Source organism: Podarcis cretensis (genome assembly GCF_951804945.1).
Source record: "Podarcis cretensis genome assembly, chromosome: 7".
Taxonomy (NCBI): Eukaryota; Metazoa; Chordata; class Lepidosauria; order Squamata; family Lacertidae; genus Podarcis; species Podarcis cretensis.
This window is the reverse complement of record NC_137176.1, coordinates 72,157,126-72,174,983: the sequence shown is the minus strand read 5'-3', so window position 1 is coordinate 72,174,983 and position 17,858 is coordinate 72,157,126. Positions and strand designations below refer to the sequence as shown.

At 40.1% G+C, this 17,858-nt stretch overlaps 1 protein-coding gene and 1 long non-coding RNA gene across 11 annotated transcripts in view; one reads left to right on the top strand and one right to left on the bottom strand.

The window, feature by feature from the left end:
- ZFPM2 (zinc finger protein, FOG family member 2) overlaps window positions 1-17,858 on the bottom strand; it is a 456,199-nt gene that overhangs the window by 172,268 nt on the left and 266,073 nt on the right. The window lies entirely within an intron of this gene.
- Window positions 6,639-11,043, top strand: LOC307220627. The gene is made up of 3 exons (XR_013841005.1): window positions 6,639-6,791; window positions 10,670-10,882; window positions 11,004-11,043. It is a non-coding gene; the product is annotated as an uncharacterized lncRNA (long non-coding RNA).

Genomic DNA, 17,858 nt, shown 5'->3' with positions numbered 1-17,858 from the left:
ATATGCCAGAATGGAGGGAACGGGAGTAATGGATCAGAAAAATAATTTTCCCTTATTCGACTTTCTATTTTACTTAGAACTCTTTTCTCTTTACAATTCAGTGAAATTTAAGTATGCTTGTATAAACATGGATTATACCACATCAGAAACTAAGTTAGCTATCTCAAGAGAATTTGTATCTCTGCTGTGTGTAAGTAAGCAGATTAATTCCTAGATCAGGCATTACCTAATGCATTTTTCAATTCAATTTCTTCGTTTTTCCATTCTGCACACCAGATCAGGGAAGTGGGATTATTTCATTAGTATAACCAACATTTTTGCAAGTTTCCCCCAGTTATTCTTCCCCTCCCTAAAAAAAGAAAAAGGTCAGCTTTTAGACATTTAATATGACCAGGGAACATGTAAAGACAAGACAAATAAAAGCAGCAGAGGGATGCTGCAAACTTCCTATAACCTTATTACTGGTAGTCTAAAATTCTCATACATTTCAAACACTGATGTACAATGGCATATCCTGCCTGAGGTAGGCTCAGTTACTGTATGAAATTTAGCAGGAGATTTATTTATTCATTATCATTTATGCCACTTTTTATAGAAAACCCCAGGAAGGACTGTATCAGTTTGTTATTATTACAGAAGTGACTGCTAGCACAGTTTAAGGTATGGTTCTCCCAAAGTAGTACAGGCATGTTATGATTTGTTGTACAAGACCAGACTAGTGGCCCATCAAGTCTGCTGTCCGGCCTTTGAGTGTAGCCAATGCCTGATCCCTCAGAAGGCTGTTACACAAAAAAGCCCAAAATGCATTATGCCAGTTAAAAAAAAAGTTACATGCAAGAATGTAGGATGTCTGGTGCTTGTAGTTTTCGGCTGATATCCACAGAACTAGATTTAATTACATGTCACTTATGTATCATTATTAGGGCTATGAGGTGATTAAAGATTTTTAATGATCAGCCATCCATCTTTTGATGAAAATTTAAAAGATTTGCACATTTCCAAAATTACAATATAGGGGCCTTTCTGAATATGCTGAAAGGATTTATTTCCTCTCAAGTAATGCTAACATTTTTTTAAAAAATGGAAGATTATAGTTCATTAAAAAAATCCCCATATATTTGGAAATATGTAGCAATCACTATTATGGCAACAGAAGAGAACCAGAGTTTTTAAAGGAAACAAGTTCAAGCTCCATCAGTATTATGAAGCATAGTACTTGGAATACTCAGAATTCAGCTGAACATACCTGCATTTCATAATGACAATTTGTAAGTGAATGGAGCATCCATATCCTAGTTTTTTTGCCATTAAACTTGGCAGCCAACAGACAGAACTAGAACATTTGCATGGCCTCACACTATGATATCCCTAGCTGATTAATCAAGGGGACAATTTTTAGTCAGTGAGTAACACAATATTCAGAGAAAGCAGAAATTACTGGTTCAAATTACACATTGCTACTATCATGCATTTACAGTTATTTGTTAATAAGAAGAAGTGCGCTGAAGGTATAATATAAATCAGATAGAAGACACAGTAATGGGAAAAAAGGGGTTGAGGTTCCTTGGAAAGTTACATTTTGGTATTGCATCATTAAATCAGTGATTTCCAAACTTTCTTCTTCTAAATAATCCTTTCCAGTTTACCAGTTTTCCTGGAAAGTATCTCTCACAGAACTTGGTGGCCCATTGAGAGGTTTCTAGAACACATTACCAAGATAAAAGCAAGTTGGCAGTCTTTTGAACTGCATTTGTTCATTTGTTTATTCGTTTTATTATTGATATGAATGGAAGACCTATCCAGAGTTTTGCTGCCTGCTATTTTCCAACCATATGGCGTCACCAAATATTCTGGGTGAAAGGAGGTGAAATATTCCAACAGTTTTGTCAAAAGATTGTCTTAATGATGAATTACTCTCATTAGTTAGTCCATGTTTTTGGAGAGATGAAGCAATAGGCTGAGAGGGGAAGACTGAAAAAAGTAGGAGCAAAGTCTATAGCATATTGCATTAAAATAATATTAAACATTAATAAAACATAACCTGTCTGAAATTTTTTACCTTACTACAATGAATATTCTGAAGGTGGATTGAAATTTTTCACTGCATCTTGTGGGAACAGCTTAGCTATGTGTTGTGTAAAATACTTTCTTTTGTCTGTCCTGAATTTTCCAACATTCAGCTTCATTGGAAAGCCCAAATTCTAGTATTATGAGGCAGAAATTTTTCTCCCTATCCAGAGCCAATGCTACCCTGTGGCTGCCCACCAGAGAGGAAGGTTAGTAAAGTTGTACAGTCCAAGATTCATAAATGGTTGCTGATCTTCTCATTGAAGCTTCCAAGGAACCTCAGGGTTCTGAGCAACACATATTGGAAACCACTTCCATGAGATGGCAGCTAGGCAAAAGCAAAAATGCCCTTACTTTAGGGGAGGGTTTAGTTTCACTTTCACTAGCAAATGCTGCAAAGAATCCACTTTACCTGACAAGATGAAGCTGTACAATCTCATCCAACAAATGATCTTGCTGTGACCCTTGTACTAACTTTGCTATTAAGCAAAAACAGGCACATTTTCAAATATTGATTCCAACTAATGTCTGATCCTAACAGGCATGATCTTATCAGCACTCCACTATAATAGAAGGAGTGTCAGAGTTAAACAGAATAGCTTTAGATAAGATCACAATCTTCCTCACAATGATGTGATGGCATCACAGAGCTGGTATAGTATTCAGGGTAATTATCATTAATAGATATTGGCAAACGGGGAGAGCAGCTGCTACCAAGACATAAACAAATTTCAACAGAGCAGAATAAAACAAGTTTTATCTGGATTACGGCACTAAAGCACAAGTTATTTGTACTTAGGAAACAGTCAGCAGGCTGATCCCTCAAATTTTCAAATGATTTATATTTAGTTGTTTAGGGTTGAGCAGAGACCTGTATAGACACATCACTGTTTATTTCATTTGTACTGAAATGTTGCAGAAGTTTGATTCTTTGTCCTTAAGATTGTAGGCTCACTTTTTGAATTTTCTCTTCTGAGGAGCCCTTCCTGCTCTGCCCACTATGTTTCGCCATTCCTGTTATGTTAGTGCAAAACCAAAAAATTGCTTGCTAACCCTTATTTTAAAAAAAGTGTGAGCCTGTGGAGTTTGACATTTTAAACTCACTTAAATCAAAGGACTACCATGACTACAGCAAGAAAACTGGAGTTGCTTCTGCTACCCTGATGTAATTGCATTCAATTGAGAATAAGCACCATTTTGTTGTAGAAAAGCAGGCATGGAGAACCTCTGGCCTAACCTCTGGCTAGCAGGAGGGAACTGCCTAATGACCCTAATTACGACCCATTTGGTGGTCCATTTCAGTTGGGCCTGCCCAGTCTTTCAAGAGAGGCAGGTCATTAGTGGTTCAGTGGTGCTTCCAAACATGTGAAGAGCCCCTGCCCCTCAACTACCAGTCTCAATGTTCTTTATAAAGTCTCTCAGCTCTGCCAACTCTAGACCAGGGGTCAGCCAATTTTTCCAGCCGGGGGCCGGTCCACCGTCCCTCAGACCATGTGGGGGGGGGGGCAGACTATATTTTGAAGGGGGGAAGGAAATGAACGAATTCCTATGCCCCACAAATAACCCAGAGATGCATTTTAAATAAAAGCACACATTGTACTCATGTAAAAACACGCTGATTCCCAGACCGTCTGTGGGTCAGATTGAGGTGATTGGGCAGCATCCGGCCCCCAGGCCTTAGGTTGCCTAACCCTGCTCTAGACAGTCAGTTGTGTCCTTCATGGTCGTGAACACATTCTCCAAAACTTACAAGTCTGATGATGTACGAAGGAACAGATATGCCCAACAGGAATGCATTTAAGTAGCGAATGATCTGCAAGCCAATCTATATGTTTATGCTTAATAAGCAGCATATAGTGATCTGTCTCTATTTTCCTTACATTAATTACAGACACACAGGAGCATGGGATGATTACTGAAGATGCAGTGGGTGTAGTGTGGATGGGAAACTTGTATCTTCCCTCCCCACTGTGTCTGGAACTACATGCCCACCTCCTGGTGCAATGTTGGTGCCAAACTGCCTTTCTCAAAGGGCAGGGAAAAATATTTTTATTTCAATCACACTGGGAAGGGAAGAGATAAGGCTTCCCTCCCTGTCACTGAATTCTCAGTAAGGACAACCTTTCCATATGCCTGTAATGAATACAAGTAAAAAAGAAGCAGTTGCTACACATTAAGCGTAATGTGTAGTTTGGCTCTGTGTTGGGCAGATGGTTTGTCATCATCCATCACTCTTGTTTCCAAACCATTTTACTTGAAGGCTCCATATTGTGACAGAGGTACAACTAATAATACTTTACACGTATATGCTAGAGCCCTCCTCATCCGATTTATTTAGCTATGCCCCTGTTGTATTTTTCAGCTCCATTCAGAGCCATTTTTGTTTCCTTTCTGACTTATTTGGGGCTTCCAAAACTATGCTGGCTAAAATATAAATTAATGCTAATTGCAACTATTGTGAGATGATATTTGTAATGCCAAGCCTTTCATCTTGCTCTATCAACATATTGGAAAACCCCATCATACCTTCCTTCCTGAATCTGAATAACAAGCCATTACCTTTAATCAAAGAACCATATACTTCAGTGTTGCTTGCTAGACACACTCCACAAGTAGAGGGGATTGCCTTTCTTGTTCCTTTCTGTTATCTTAATATTGTTACGACTGCTAGGTGGCCACCCTTTGTTAAGCTGATTGCTTGCTAATAGTTAGAGATGATCGGTTGATGTTTCCTCAATGGGAGCTAATGACTGGCGATATTCTCCTGAAAGGGCAATTTACCTACCGGGTGGAATCTGAGGTTACTGCTCTACATGGAGAGAAGGAGGGTGAAAGAAAGGAATTAACAGGCTTTGAATTTGGGGATAGAATGACACAGAGAGAAACCTTTTTTGTGGAATCTGCTTGCTCCCAACAAGCTTTGCTTGTATATTTATAAAAAAACAACCAACCAAATATATAAAGTCCATGAATGCCTGTGCAACAAATCTTTCAGATTGTTGTTTTTGCTTTGATAGACTAACACAACTACTCCTGGGGCGGGGGGGGGGGCAATACAAAAACACAGGGGTTTCCAACTGCTCTCTAACCCAAAGGAGATTAATTGTGAAGGTGCTACTCCTGGAACTTCTCACTCATATAAGGTGGAAGTTCCTAATAATATGGATATTTAAAGTTCCCATCAAACATTATACATTCTGGCAGGAGTCAATGCATTGAAATAGGCAGCAGGGCCACAACACTAGCTCTGCCTCCAGTGCTGCACTGCTTCCTTGCTACTTCTATGCTATGTTGCTGTTTTCCAGATGAAAAGTTAACTTTCCTTTTCCTCCAGCAGTTTCGAGTAATATTGTTTTGGTGTATGGAACTGTAGCTCTGAACAAATAACCGGATTTTTGAGCCTTGTCATCACCTTCCATGAATCAAACAGCAGTGAACACTGGCTGGAAATCTATTTTATTCCTTCTATTACTTTCTGATCACATGAATCCATAAAAATAAATTATTCTTCTTGGTTAAGGATCTAAAGGAAACTCTGGACTGGTCTGATGCTTTCGTCTGATACTTGGCAATACTTGTTTCTAAAGGGTCGCAGGGGGAAAGCTGGACATTTCCTAGCTGTACAAGGAACTGCAAAGAGAGATAGGCTTTCAGCCAGTTCCTAAATACCCTGAATATCCTACATAACTAAGTATCTGATTGCCCTATTGCAAAACGGATACGGCAGAACTGGAAATGGTACAAACCACTAAAATGATTACAGGATTGGAGTACCTCCCCTCTTGCCTATACGGAAAAGGAAAGCATTTAAGGCTTTTTAAGTCTAGGAGGGACATGATCAAGGTTTTACAAAATTATGAACAGAGTGGCACAAGGAGAGAGAGAAATTCCTCTTTCTTTCTCATGCTATCACACAGCTGAGGATCACCTATTCAAGCTGACTAGCAGGAGGGTCAAGACTGACAAAAATGAAAGTACTTCCTTATAGAACTGATTTATTGACTTCACTACCAAAAGATGTGTCAATTGCCACTACCTTAAAAGGTAAAGGGACCCCTGACCATTAGGTCCGGTCATGGCCAACTCTACGGTTGCGGCACTCATCTCGCTTTATTGGCCGAGGGAGCTGGCGTACAGCTTCCGGGTCATGTGGCCAGCATGACTAAGCCGCTTCTGGCGAACCAGAGCAGAGCACGGAAATGCCATTTACCTTCCCACCGGAGCGGTACCTATTTGTCTACTTGCATTTTGACATGCTTTCAAACTGCTAGGTTGGCAGGAGCAACGGGAGCTCACTCCATCATGGGGATTTGAACCACCGACCTTCTTATCGGCAAGTCCTAGGCTCTGTGGTTTAACCCACAGTGCCACCCGCATCCCAGTGCCACTACCTTAGTTGTATTATTTAAAGAAAGAATGGCTTTGTCAACAGCTATTCACTGTGATTACTAAATGGACTATATATGCACAAAACCAGTATGTTTCTGAAACCCAGATGCCAAGGACAAATAAGAAGGGATGGCCACTGTTAGAACAGAATGATGCAGCAGACTGACCCTTTGTCTGATGCAGAAATTCTGATGCACTCGAGACTTTTGTTCCAAAATATGTTGAGTTGTGTTTCAAATGCTTCTTCACAGGGCTGAATATATGTTCTGAAGGAGACAACATTTCCCTTTTGGATAAGAAGAAACCACTGTTTAAACTACGGAGCCTCAGTTCTGGTATTTAAAAGTCATATATTATAGTTGCATATGAGGAAATAAAAGAACATACCAACAAGTGAGAGTCTGGGATACCATGATACACATGACAATGGTTTTTTAAATTAAGTTTTTATTTATTGATATGATACTCGTACACACACACACCCCAGGAAGTCAGAAGCAAATTCACTCAGCTGGCCCTGGGTTTCACCTGAGAAGGCACCATCCATAAATTAACTCTCTGTGGGAGAACGTGGATGCTCACTATCCACACCTTCCACTCCACTTCAGGCAATGTTCCTCTGACTAACGTGTACTTGTCAATGAAGCCCTGCTTGAAGCAGCAAGGAGAAGAGAAGGAAAGGTGAGATCAAGTTCCTCTCTAGAGTGGCTCATCTATGGGCTGTGGCTCTGCAGAGTATCCTGCAGTTATCTCAAAATATGACTGAGGTCACAGTAATCTTCCAGATTTTTAAATGCTTTGCTATTCAGTCCACTTGCAACTGAAAGGTTGTTTCTGGGTTTCTGGTATTGCAGACTTCCCACAGGCATCTGGTTGGCCACTCTGAGAAGAGGATGCTGGACTAAATGGGCCATTGGTCCGATCTAGCAAGATCTTAGGTTCTCTGCTCTCTCTGCTCTCTTTCATGCTCCTTCCTCATTACCTGACTTCCTCACCACTTTGCATTTGGAGAGAGAGACTATTCATAGACTATGCGACAGCTACTTATTTACAGCATTTAAACCCCACAATTCCATTAAAAAAATTACCAAGATGGCCAACAAAATAATTTAAAAGAATATACATACCAGAAATACAGCAAGAAGCGATAGAACTTGGTTTAAAATGAATTCAGTTCTTCATACAATTAACTAAAAGTTATGATTATGAAATGTGAATGATACAAATGTTAGAGAGAACCGGAATGCCAGTAACACTATCAACATGATCATGCATAGGGAAAACAAGTACATGCACCTCAGAAAGGGCAAGTCTATTTATAGCCACCATTCTTTTCCTCACCATGCTAGCAAGATCCCTGAAAACATTAACTAATTAAACAGATTATTCCTATTGTCTTAAATTCATTAATACTGGGATTTAATAAAAGCAAGTGCTTGTAATGGCCACTCAAATATTCATTTCCCTACAAAAAACAAACAAACATAACTTTCCCACTTATCTCCATCTATTTGTCTTCTCAAATGTGTGATTAATTCCAGAGCCCTGAAATCTTTTTGATAATCACTGAGCTTGAATGTATCACTGCTATAAAGCATATGTGGAACACTGAATGCTACCAGCTGTTAACACAGCAATGTAATGCAGAGCCTTCTGCATACTTGGTATCTTGTCTAAATATAATGCATTCACTGACTTTATCAAACTTTTTCCATTATCAAGTTCAAATGCCACGAAAGATAGAGATTTATATATACCTGGTATCGTGCAATCTCACAGCATTCATGTTGTCAGGGTGCTTAAGCATTTTGCAAGGCTCATCCTTGTGATAATTACACTTAAAGGAGCATCATGGAAAATGCACAAGGCAAGCTGGAAAAGACAGGGCCTAAAACTGTGCAACAGGCAAGACTAATGGACACAGTTTGGTTTCCAGTTGCAGCTCCCTTTGTTTGATATTGCTCACTGTAGCTCTTGTCAGACATTCGCACCACTTCAGTTAAGCAGCACTGAGTGACACGGTGGAATGCAAACGCATGCAGTGTCTGCTTGTATTATTCAGGTGAAGTGAACCTAGCCAATTTCACTATAACACAGCTTAACCCTTTGCCTGTAATTGCCTAAATATGAAGGGTAGAATTCAGTGTCATGTTCTTCCTATTGTTCCATCTTCAGAAGCATTTCAGCTTGCCAGGCAGAATAACACGCACGCCCCACCGGGCTCTCCCAATCCCCCCAGAGCCAATTTCCTGTGGAACAAGAGGGAGGAAACGAGGGAAAACCCCATTGCATAGGATGTGGTTAAAAGAATCCTGCCCACTATACTGTATCATATCAAAGCCATGTTCATGATTGGCAACCTTTGTTATGAGAACTCCCCACACCCCAGTTTACATTGAATTAGTTCAGAATATTTATTTTTCCCAAACAAAGGCAGCGTGGCAGCGCTGGCAGCAGCAAAGTGGTAGGTTGAGTCAAGATGACAGGTGGTTAGATAGAAATGACTTAAATTCTTCTCTCAGATTAAAATATGAGAGCAAAATGTTTGTCTTGTATTTGAAGTGAGCGCTACAAGCTGCCAAAGTTTGTTATTCTGAACCAAGGAATTATAAAGTTCTTGAATTTCTTTCTTGGCAGTTTCCCTGGTTTCTTGAACATTTAGTGTGAATGGCACAGATCATTCACATTTTATGTAGACTTACATAGGAAATCAGTTTGCAAAAATCCCATGTTTGCCCCTTTTGTGGAAAAGTCTATTAGATGAAATCGACAATTCTAAGCCTTAATGTCCCTTTTTCAGGCCATTTCACCTCTATTTTCCATAAGTAAGTAATTAAAGAAAAGTTTATATACTACTGTTGGGACAGAAAGTACCCCCAAAGCATGCTATGGACTATATCCACAATGCAAAATTTACAACCCTTTAGTAAAAATAAATCAGTTTAAACCCAAATACTACAGTTTCACTGGGTTTGGAATAGTTAATTAATCTGTCTGAGGGATTTTTTTTTATCAGTGAGGACAAAATTTAATAGGTAGGGCTGAAAATTAGGGGGAACTTTTATTTTCCAATGGGTAGCCATTGGGATGGGTAGCCATTTCCAATGGGGAGCCATTCTGATGTCTTGCATCAGAAACAAGTCTTGTGAAACTTACAGACTAGCAAATGTAATGTGGCATAAACTTTTTTTCTCTCACTACAGCACATTCATCAAATACATGGTATATCTGACAGGGGGCTCTAGCCCATGAAAGTTTACATCATAATAAATGTGATAGTCTTCAGCAAATGATGGAACTCCTTGTTGGGATTCCTGAGTGTGTCAGTTTCAGTCCTTTGCTGTACAGTACTTGGAAATAAAACAAAAGTATTAAAGGTGACTTTTTCATCTAAAAAGAATGGTAGCTTTTCTTTGTTAAATTGCAACTTATCTTAAAATAACACCAAAAATGAAGCTTTGGTAGTTTGTCTAAATTTAGTTGGTTAATCATCTAAAAGTCAGATGATCAACCACTGAACATTTTTGATCCATTGACAATTAATGTATCTCTCTATACATTTCCTCTAATCATGGCCAGATGGTACAGAAAGTTTGATCTACAGTTATAACATGCGTAACTCCTACACTCAGTGAAACTTAAATGTGCTTACATTATTCCCTATTGCACTTGGAGGGAGAATCTTCAGGGATATATTTGTGCTATTTTTGCATAATAGATTAAGTATACTTCTCTGTGGCCCAGTTCCAACACAAATGCCATTTTGTGACTTGGTTTAGGAATGATAACACAAATAGTCAGTAGAGATCTCTTCTAACACTCAACAAGTGCTAAATACTAGCATGAATCAAAGAACGCTAGGAATGTTAAGAAGGTACAACTTTGCAGAGATGCCTAGCAATTCATAGAGGTCAAGATGAAAAATGTGTACCCTGTTTTCACTGTTAGTTCTTCAGCAGCAGGTTAAACAAAGGAAGGAGGTATTCATAAGCTGACCAAGGTTACAGGGTTCATCAGAGTGTACAGTCATTTGCTGTATGTGTGTGGGTAAAATAGCTCTCCTGTTACTGCTCCTTCACACATTAAGGAGATTTCTTACAACAGAAAACATTGCCACAGCTTGAGCAGGAATGTTGACTGTGATGCCACCACCCTCCTTAGAAATGTTTCCGCATCCAACATGTACCCGTGATGTGCTCCTTTCTTTTTTCAGACTCCTAATCATGGCCCAGGTACCTGATAGTGGATGATTGACTAAAGGAATCAAGATTGAGCTTATTCCCTGAGGCAGGCTGTACCACCAGATCAAAGAGCACACATTTGGCATCCTGAAAATGCAATCCAACTGCTTGTACCTCTCCGATCTGAAGCTCAGACACCGGGGGACAATGATGCTTATAAATCAGGACAATGCTTCTCAAAAGAGGTAACACCGAAAGGAAAAGAAGAAAAGGACTCAGGAAAAGATTTTTTTAAAAAAAAGTGGGATCAAATTGTATTCTAAAACAATGCTTTGATTTTATTTCTCCCTCTTTTCACCCCAACAGCATCAAATGGGAAGTGGAAACGGTACAGAATTCTGCATGGTATATTTCTATGAGGAAGTAATTTCCCAAGGACAATGTATGATTAAGGATTGGAAACCTAAGCAAATCACATGAGAGTTATTTCTAGTACAATGCTTTTGTGTGATTGTTAGGCCAGCCATACAATTGCAATGATTATGTAAAGCCCAAGTGGTCCATCACTATGCTCATGTGAAGGCAGCAGTCACAGATTTTCCATTTCGGATCCACTAATACAGCATGCGCAGATGGCAACCAATGATTAGGGCTAAACTACATACGTACAATGCATCGTATTACATGTCTTTGGCTGCAAACCTATGCACATTTACTTGGGAGGAAGTTGGTGAAGTTGGTGATTTACTACTGAGAAAAGATGCACATTATTGGGCTGTTTATCTCTTTAACCGGATTGCTGTGATTGAGGGAATGCTGTGATGCAGGTAGTGATCATAAGTCCTTCTGGGATACTGCAATGGGGAAGGAGACATAATTAATGTGAACTGATACTGAAAAAGTCAATATATATTGTTTATTTGTTTAAAATGCTTCTACCACACCTTTCAACAAGTCAGTTCCCAAAGTGGCTCACATAATCAAAACACAAAAAAGCACAACACTAATATTACTAATACCTAAAAACTGGAGCAACAGTGCCACAGCACATAGCTGCAGGAGGACAAAACAAAATGGTTAGGACAGACCAAGTGCCTGGCTAAAGAGGAATGTTTTAACTATTTGCTTGAAAGACAGAGGGAGCTAATCAGACTTCCTAAGGGAGTTCCACAATATTGGTGCTGCTACTCAGAAGACCCTGTCTACTGTCCCAGCCAGCTGAACCTCTGAATGTAAAAAGACGTAGAAGAAGGCTTCTGATGATGAACACAGTGGGCAGGCAAGTGGTGAAATGGGGAAGAATTTTCAAATTACTGCAAAGAGGGTGCGTCAATGTGTGTGTGCATTTGTGTGTGTTAAATATAAATTGTTCAAAAAATCATTTTGAGCTGAATCCAGTTTGAGGAGGGGGGAATCAAATTGGTTTCAACCACTGCTCCCTTTTCCTTTGATCCAAAACCTACCAGTTTCTTGCCCCCACTCCATTGCTGCTCATTATCTCCCCACATTTGCAGAGGGAGAGGAGGTGACCACCACCCGGGGAGCTCAAAGGCAGGGACCTTAGTCTAAACAGAAAGGGACGTTCCTGAGCTTCACTAAAATGCCCAAGATCAAAGCAAGAATTTATTCTCTTGAATCAGGAGCTCATTATCAACTTAGAGCCATACAGATAAGGACTTACTATGAGCCCTCCTGCAAAAACATGGTGTGCCTTGAAGCACTATGTTGGATGATTTTGAGTCATACACTGCTTACCTCTTTTGTGTTTTGTTTTGTGGGTATCAAAGAGTATCTCCCATTTTCAGCAATTTTGGTGCTTAGTGCAAACACATTCATACTGGCTGCATTTGCACGTAACACTAAGCAAACTCAGTGCAAACTACCAGAGCTCCTTCCTGTTCCTTCTACCTCAGCATGAGCGCACTGCCCAAACCAGGGCTCATGGTTAAGCTCTTTCCTCCTTAACCACAAGCTGTAACCAAGGTTGGTTCTTGGCTGCAGCTTATGGTTAAGGAGTAGAGAGCTTAACCACGATCCTGGGTAGGGACAATATATAAGTCGAACTTTGGCTTAGCTACTGTGCCGTGGTAAGCCAGTTTGGTTGAGCCAACCACTGTATTAGTGTTGCTTAACAATATTCTTCTGACTTCATTGCCTCCATAATCCTGGGCTTTATTTTCTCCACATTGCCATTTAAGCCCATGTGATTTCTTGATGACATCACAATGAGAAATCTTATGTGATGGAAGTCTCAGGTTCTCATGAAAAAGACCACGGCGTTACCATAGCCAATCAGACGAATGAGGCCCAGGAATAAGAGCGCAGAAAGGAAAGAAACTGGCAATGAAAAGAAATATAAATACCCAGGAAATTAAAGGGGCTTTGAACAGTCAGCATCTGTACTGGAAATGTTTTTAGATGTTTGTATTCTTTTCTCTTTCTGTATTCACCATTCTGACATCCTTTGGAAATAAGGGCAGAATATAATTTATAAATAAATAAAAGCACTTGAAACAATGGAAATGTTAGATAATTTGGCTATGTCACATATGCTACTTTTGAAGATAATATTGAAACTAAGAGAATAATCAACACAATGCTAGACTTGCTTTTGATAATCTCTTAATTCCTTTGCTATTTTGGAACAATTGCATGTAGCAGCCACAGACTCAATTTAGCCACCTGGACTTAACAGAGAAAGGATGGAGAGAATAAGCTGGCCACTGCTCTGGGACAAGGACTTTTCAAAGACATATTCAGAAACTGGGAGGTATCAGGCAGAAGCACCTACATCTTCTCTAGCAAACATTTTGGAGGTGCTTTCTTTTCAGTCTGACAATGGTCATGGTAGAGCAATGAAGCTGGTCAAATTAAAAATTGGTACATAAATATAAAATGTTATTTGAAGTACGGAAGTGTGACACGCTGAAGTATAGAAATGTGACATGATGAAATGGGACAGCTGTTTCATAGAGATGTCTCCCAGGGAACTGATTTAGTTTAATGATAATGATTGGTAATAACTACTGCTTAATTAGGATGGTATTAGCATAAATTCCACTTAATGGGGGTGCTTTTAGTTAGCACCAAGTTATTAAAAGCTTGTTTGAAACAAGTTATTGAATGCGTATGAAATCAGAAGCTCTCTTCTTTCAGTAAGTGGGATGTTACTGTTTAGAGGTATGCATGAGGCACACTGCTAAGGCGAAAAGGCCACATTCAAATATCACTGAGTCAGCCAAAATTAGCTGTCCATGTACAAACAAGGAGCTGAACCAAGCTATGTTTAAAGATATCTGAATTGACTCTCCTTTGAATAAACAAAGGAGCTATGTGTCATTTAATCCTAAATATGTTTATTAAGAAGAAAGTCCTCCTGAGTTCAATGAGACTTACTTCCCAGGAAGTGCATCTACTATTGCATTCTTGGGGAAACTGGCCTACAGCAACACAGGGAAAGGGAGCAGCCACCCCAAGCTTAGGAAAATGCAAAACATTTGAAGCAATTTATTTGACTCATCAGACTTTTACAAGCAGCTACAGAAGGAATGGCTTGGTTGATTTGTTACACAATGCATCAGTGTGTTTGGCTATTAACCAGAAGATTGGTGGTTTGATTCCACCCAGAGATGGCTGTAAGGCAGGATTCCTGGGGGTTGGACTATGTTACCCTAGGGGTCCCTTCCAACTCTACGATTCTATGATGGCACTACCACCCAGCTGAGAATATGAAGTTGGATAATGACAGATTAATGAAATGCAAACCTCATAAAATATCCCAACAAAACAAAACAAATTCCAATAAATCAGTGGAAAACCATTATCACCTGCCTCCAATACGCCAAAAGTCAGGCCATCTTCTAAAATACATTCATGTTCAGATGCTCATAGTTAGACATCAAGAATGCTTTTGTGTGCTCTGAACATGATGGTGCACAGATGTGATTGCTGTAGTGACATTCAGAAATCATAACACAGGATAAGAAAGAAATTAATCTTTTAAGAATGTTGGTTCAGGTCTGCTTGGGGTTCAGCTATAGATGAGGAAGACATGGATTATGGTGCACTCTTGATGTTATTGCACTCCAATTCCCATCAGCCCCAGCCATTGTTCCTAGAGGTCAAGGATTATGAGAGTAGTAGTCCAGCAACAATATGGAGGATAATGTGTTGGTACCCCTGCTTGAGAACATCTTTTGTAAAACAGGGGATTGAGTGATATAAGACAGGAGTTCTATTGACTGAGAAAAGTACCCCATATATCATAAACCCACTGCAAAACACAAATTAATGGGTTTTCCCACACTACTACATATCCTCCAACATTTCTCCAATGAAAATAGGAGCATCCCATTCCATAATGATAATTTTACTGTTTATACCCCATGCATCTTATTGGGTTGCCTCAGCACTCTGGGCGGCTTCCAACATACAGTGGTGCCTCGCAAGACGAAATTAATCCGTTCCATGAGGCTCTTGTAATAGCGGTTTTTTCGTCTTGCAAAGCAAGCCCATTGACAGCTTAGCGGATTAGTGCTATTAGCGGTTTAGCGGCTTTTAGCAATCAGCTGTTAAGCGGCTTATCAGTGGATCAGCTGATAAGCGGATTAGCGGCTTAGGAAAAGGGGGGAAAAAGGGGGGGAAACCAGCAGGAACTCGCAATACATTTTCGTCTTGCGAAGCAAGCCCATAGGGAAATTTGTTTTGCGAAGCGCCTCCAAAACGGAAAACCCTTTCGTCTAGCGGGTTTTCCGTCTTGCGAGGCGTTCGTCTTGCGGGGCACCACTGTATATAAAAACATTAAACAACAACTTCCCTATGCAGGATTGCCTTCAGATAGCTCAGGGGTTGGATAATGCCATACCCTCCAACATTTCTCCAATGAAAACAGGGACATCCTAAGGAAAAGCGGGACATTTTGGGAACAAATCAGAAACCTGGATGGCTTCTCTAAATCAGGGACATCCCTGGAAAATAGGGACACTTGGAGGGTCTGCTACCACTGGCTTCCAAGTAGAAAGTGACACTCACTACATGATAGCCCTGATTCACACAGTTAGTGCCACTATACATTACAGCTAAGTGATCAAAAATCACAGGGAAGGCAATCCTCATGGTAAACATCACGTGTAGCCTAGGAATGGAGGAAAGCTTCTGGAGTATAAATAGTGGGGGTACAAAAAGAGAAGAAAGAAGACTCTACAGCCTCTTCTACCTTAACTCTTCTGTCTTAGAGTTGGGCACTTTAGTAAGCCTATCCAATAACACAATGGACTGGAAGTCTCTGTTACAAAAACACCAACACAATTTAAAATCACCAGTCACAACAAGCCTAAGTAGGTTTCCGGTAGTTTCAATGGATCCCTCTGGTAAAATAAATGTGACTGGCAAACTCTGAAATTGTAACTGTAACAATTATACAAGTGGCTGGGCCTGTATAGATAGGAGGTTTCTGCCCTGAACTGACACAGCCAAAGATTAGCAAGTGAATAACTTAACTGTATTTTGAACTCCGGCCCCTGAGACAGTCACACTGTACTTTCTAATCAAACTGTTTCATTAGGAAATCTCCTAGAAGTAGCAAACAGCTTTTGCCAGCGAACCTTCAGGATCCTATTAAAAGACTTCTGCTATATCCCATTGGTTGCCTGGCCCCAAACAGCACAGCTTCACTCCCACAGATTCTCGTCCCAGCCATTTTGAATCCTCTTTTTCTTATCAGACTGATACAGACCTGAATCATCCTCTCTTCTTTCTGACAGGGGCAACAACAATAAGGGGGGGTAATGATACAACAACTCATTGTTTCGTTTCACAAAACCCTGCCACAGGGCATAGATTAACACCAAAAAATAGATGACTGCAGCCAAAGAAAAACATTTTTCAGAATGCTTCCACTTGATTAATGAAGTAATGGCACGGACCACTGTTTTACTTTCATCATGTGCTCTACATCCTTTGCCACATCTCCCCTTAGAACTATCTGCTTCAGTCAGGAATCTTTTCACATTTTTTCCTCTTTCATTCCCTTAAAGTTCAAAAGAAGAGACCAATGATTAACATAACTCAGTTGGTATCATACAAATGCTGGAAGGGTAGCTGTGTTAGTCTGTTGTAGCAAAAACAACAGACAGTCTGGTGGCACCTTAAAGACTAACCAGTTTATTGGTTAGCTGCACAAGCTTTTCTGGGAATCTTCATAAGATGCATGAAGTGCTCAGTTGTAGGTGTGCATAGGTACCTGTATACATTGAGAAGAAGTATACTGATGATAAGGAAAAGGGGAAAACACAACTGCTTATGCTTGACAATGTTTTCATTAAAAAAATAAAATTGTCATGGAAGTTCTTTCTGTAGCAGCATTAGCCAATTTGGTGCCCTCCAGATGTTATGGAACTACAACTCCCATAACTGAGTCACCAGTGGCTAGTTTGACTGGAGCTGATGGGAGTTGTAATAAAACAACATCTGGAAGACAGGCACCATGCTGGCTACCCTGGTTTTATATCACCAAATAATGTTTGATAATATATTCTAGAGCAGGGCCAAACATGGCCCTCCAAGCCTATCGGGTCCCTGGAACACGGTTTTGTGCCCTGGGTGTTTTTGCCTTGCTGGAATGTGCCCTTGAACTCCAATAATGTCTGTTGCCTGTCTGGATGGAGGCTAGAGAGAAGTGGGGTGTAGAAACAAATATGCTGTACAATAGTAGCATTTGCATTTGTTGGCCCGCCCATGTTTGCTTCTGGACTCACCCATCAGTGGCTTGTGGCCCTCAGAAGGGAATGCAGTCCTGGGCTGATAAATGTTCTCTAGCTTTACAAGCTGATATGGAAACTGCATTAGTTCTTATGAAAGACAATGACAATTTTAGCATTATTAGTATTTAAAGAGGTATGTGTCTGCCTGTGTGTTAAGGAATTAGAACTGGTGAATACTTATAGCTGGATTTATAGCTACCTGTATCTTACAAAACTGAAATGATCTCACACTGTCATGAAAATCCAGAAGGGTACAGTGCCCTTTAAATTCTGCTTTTAATACATATTTTTCCTGCGTATAAAAACTGCAAGGAGCTCAGAACAATGTACAAGGTTCTCTTTCTCCCCCACTCCCACTCCATTTTATCCTCACAACAATGTTGTGAGGTGGGTAAAGCTTAGAGATACCAGCTGGCTCAAATAAACTTCATGGCTGAGCAGGGATATAAATCCAGTTCTC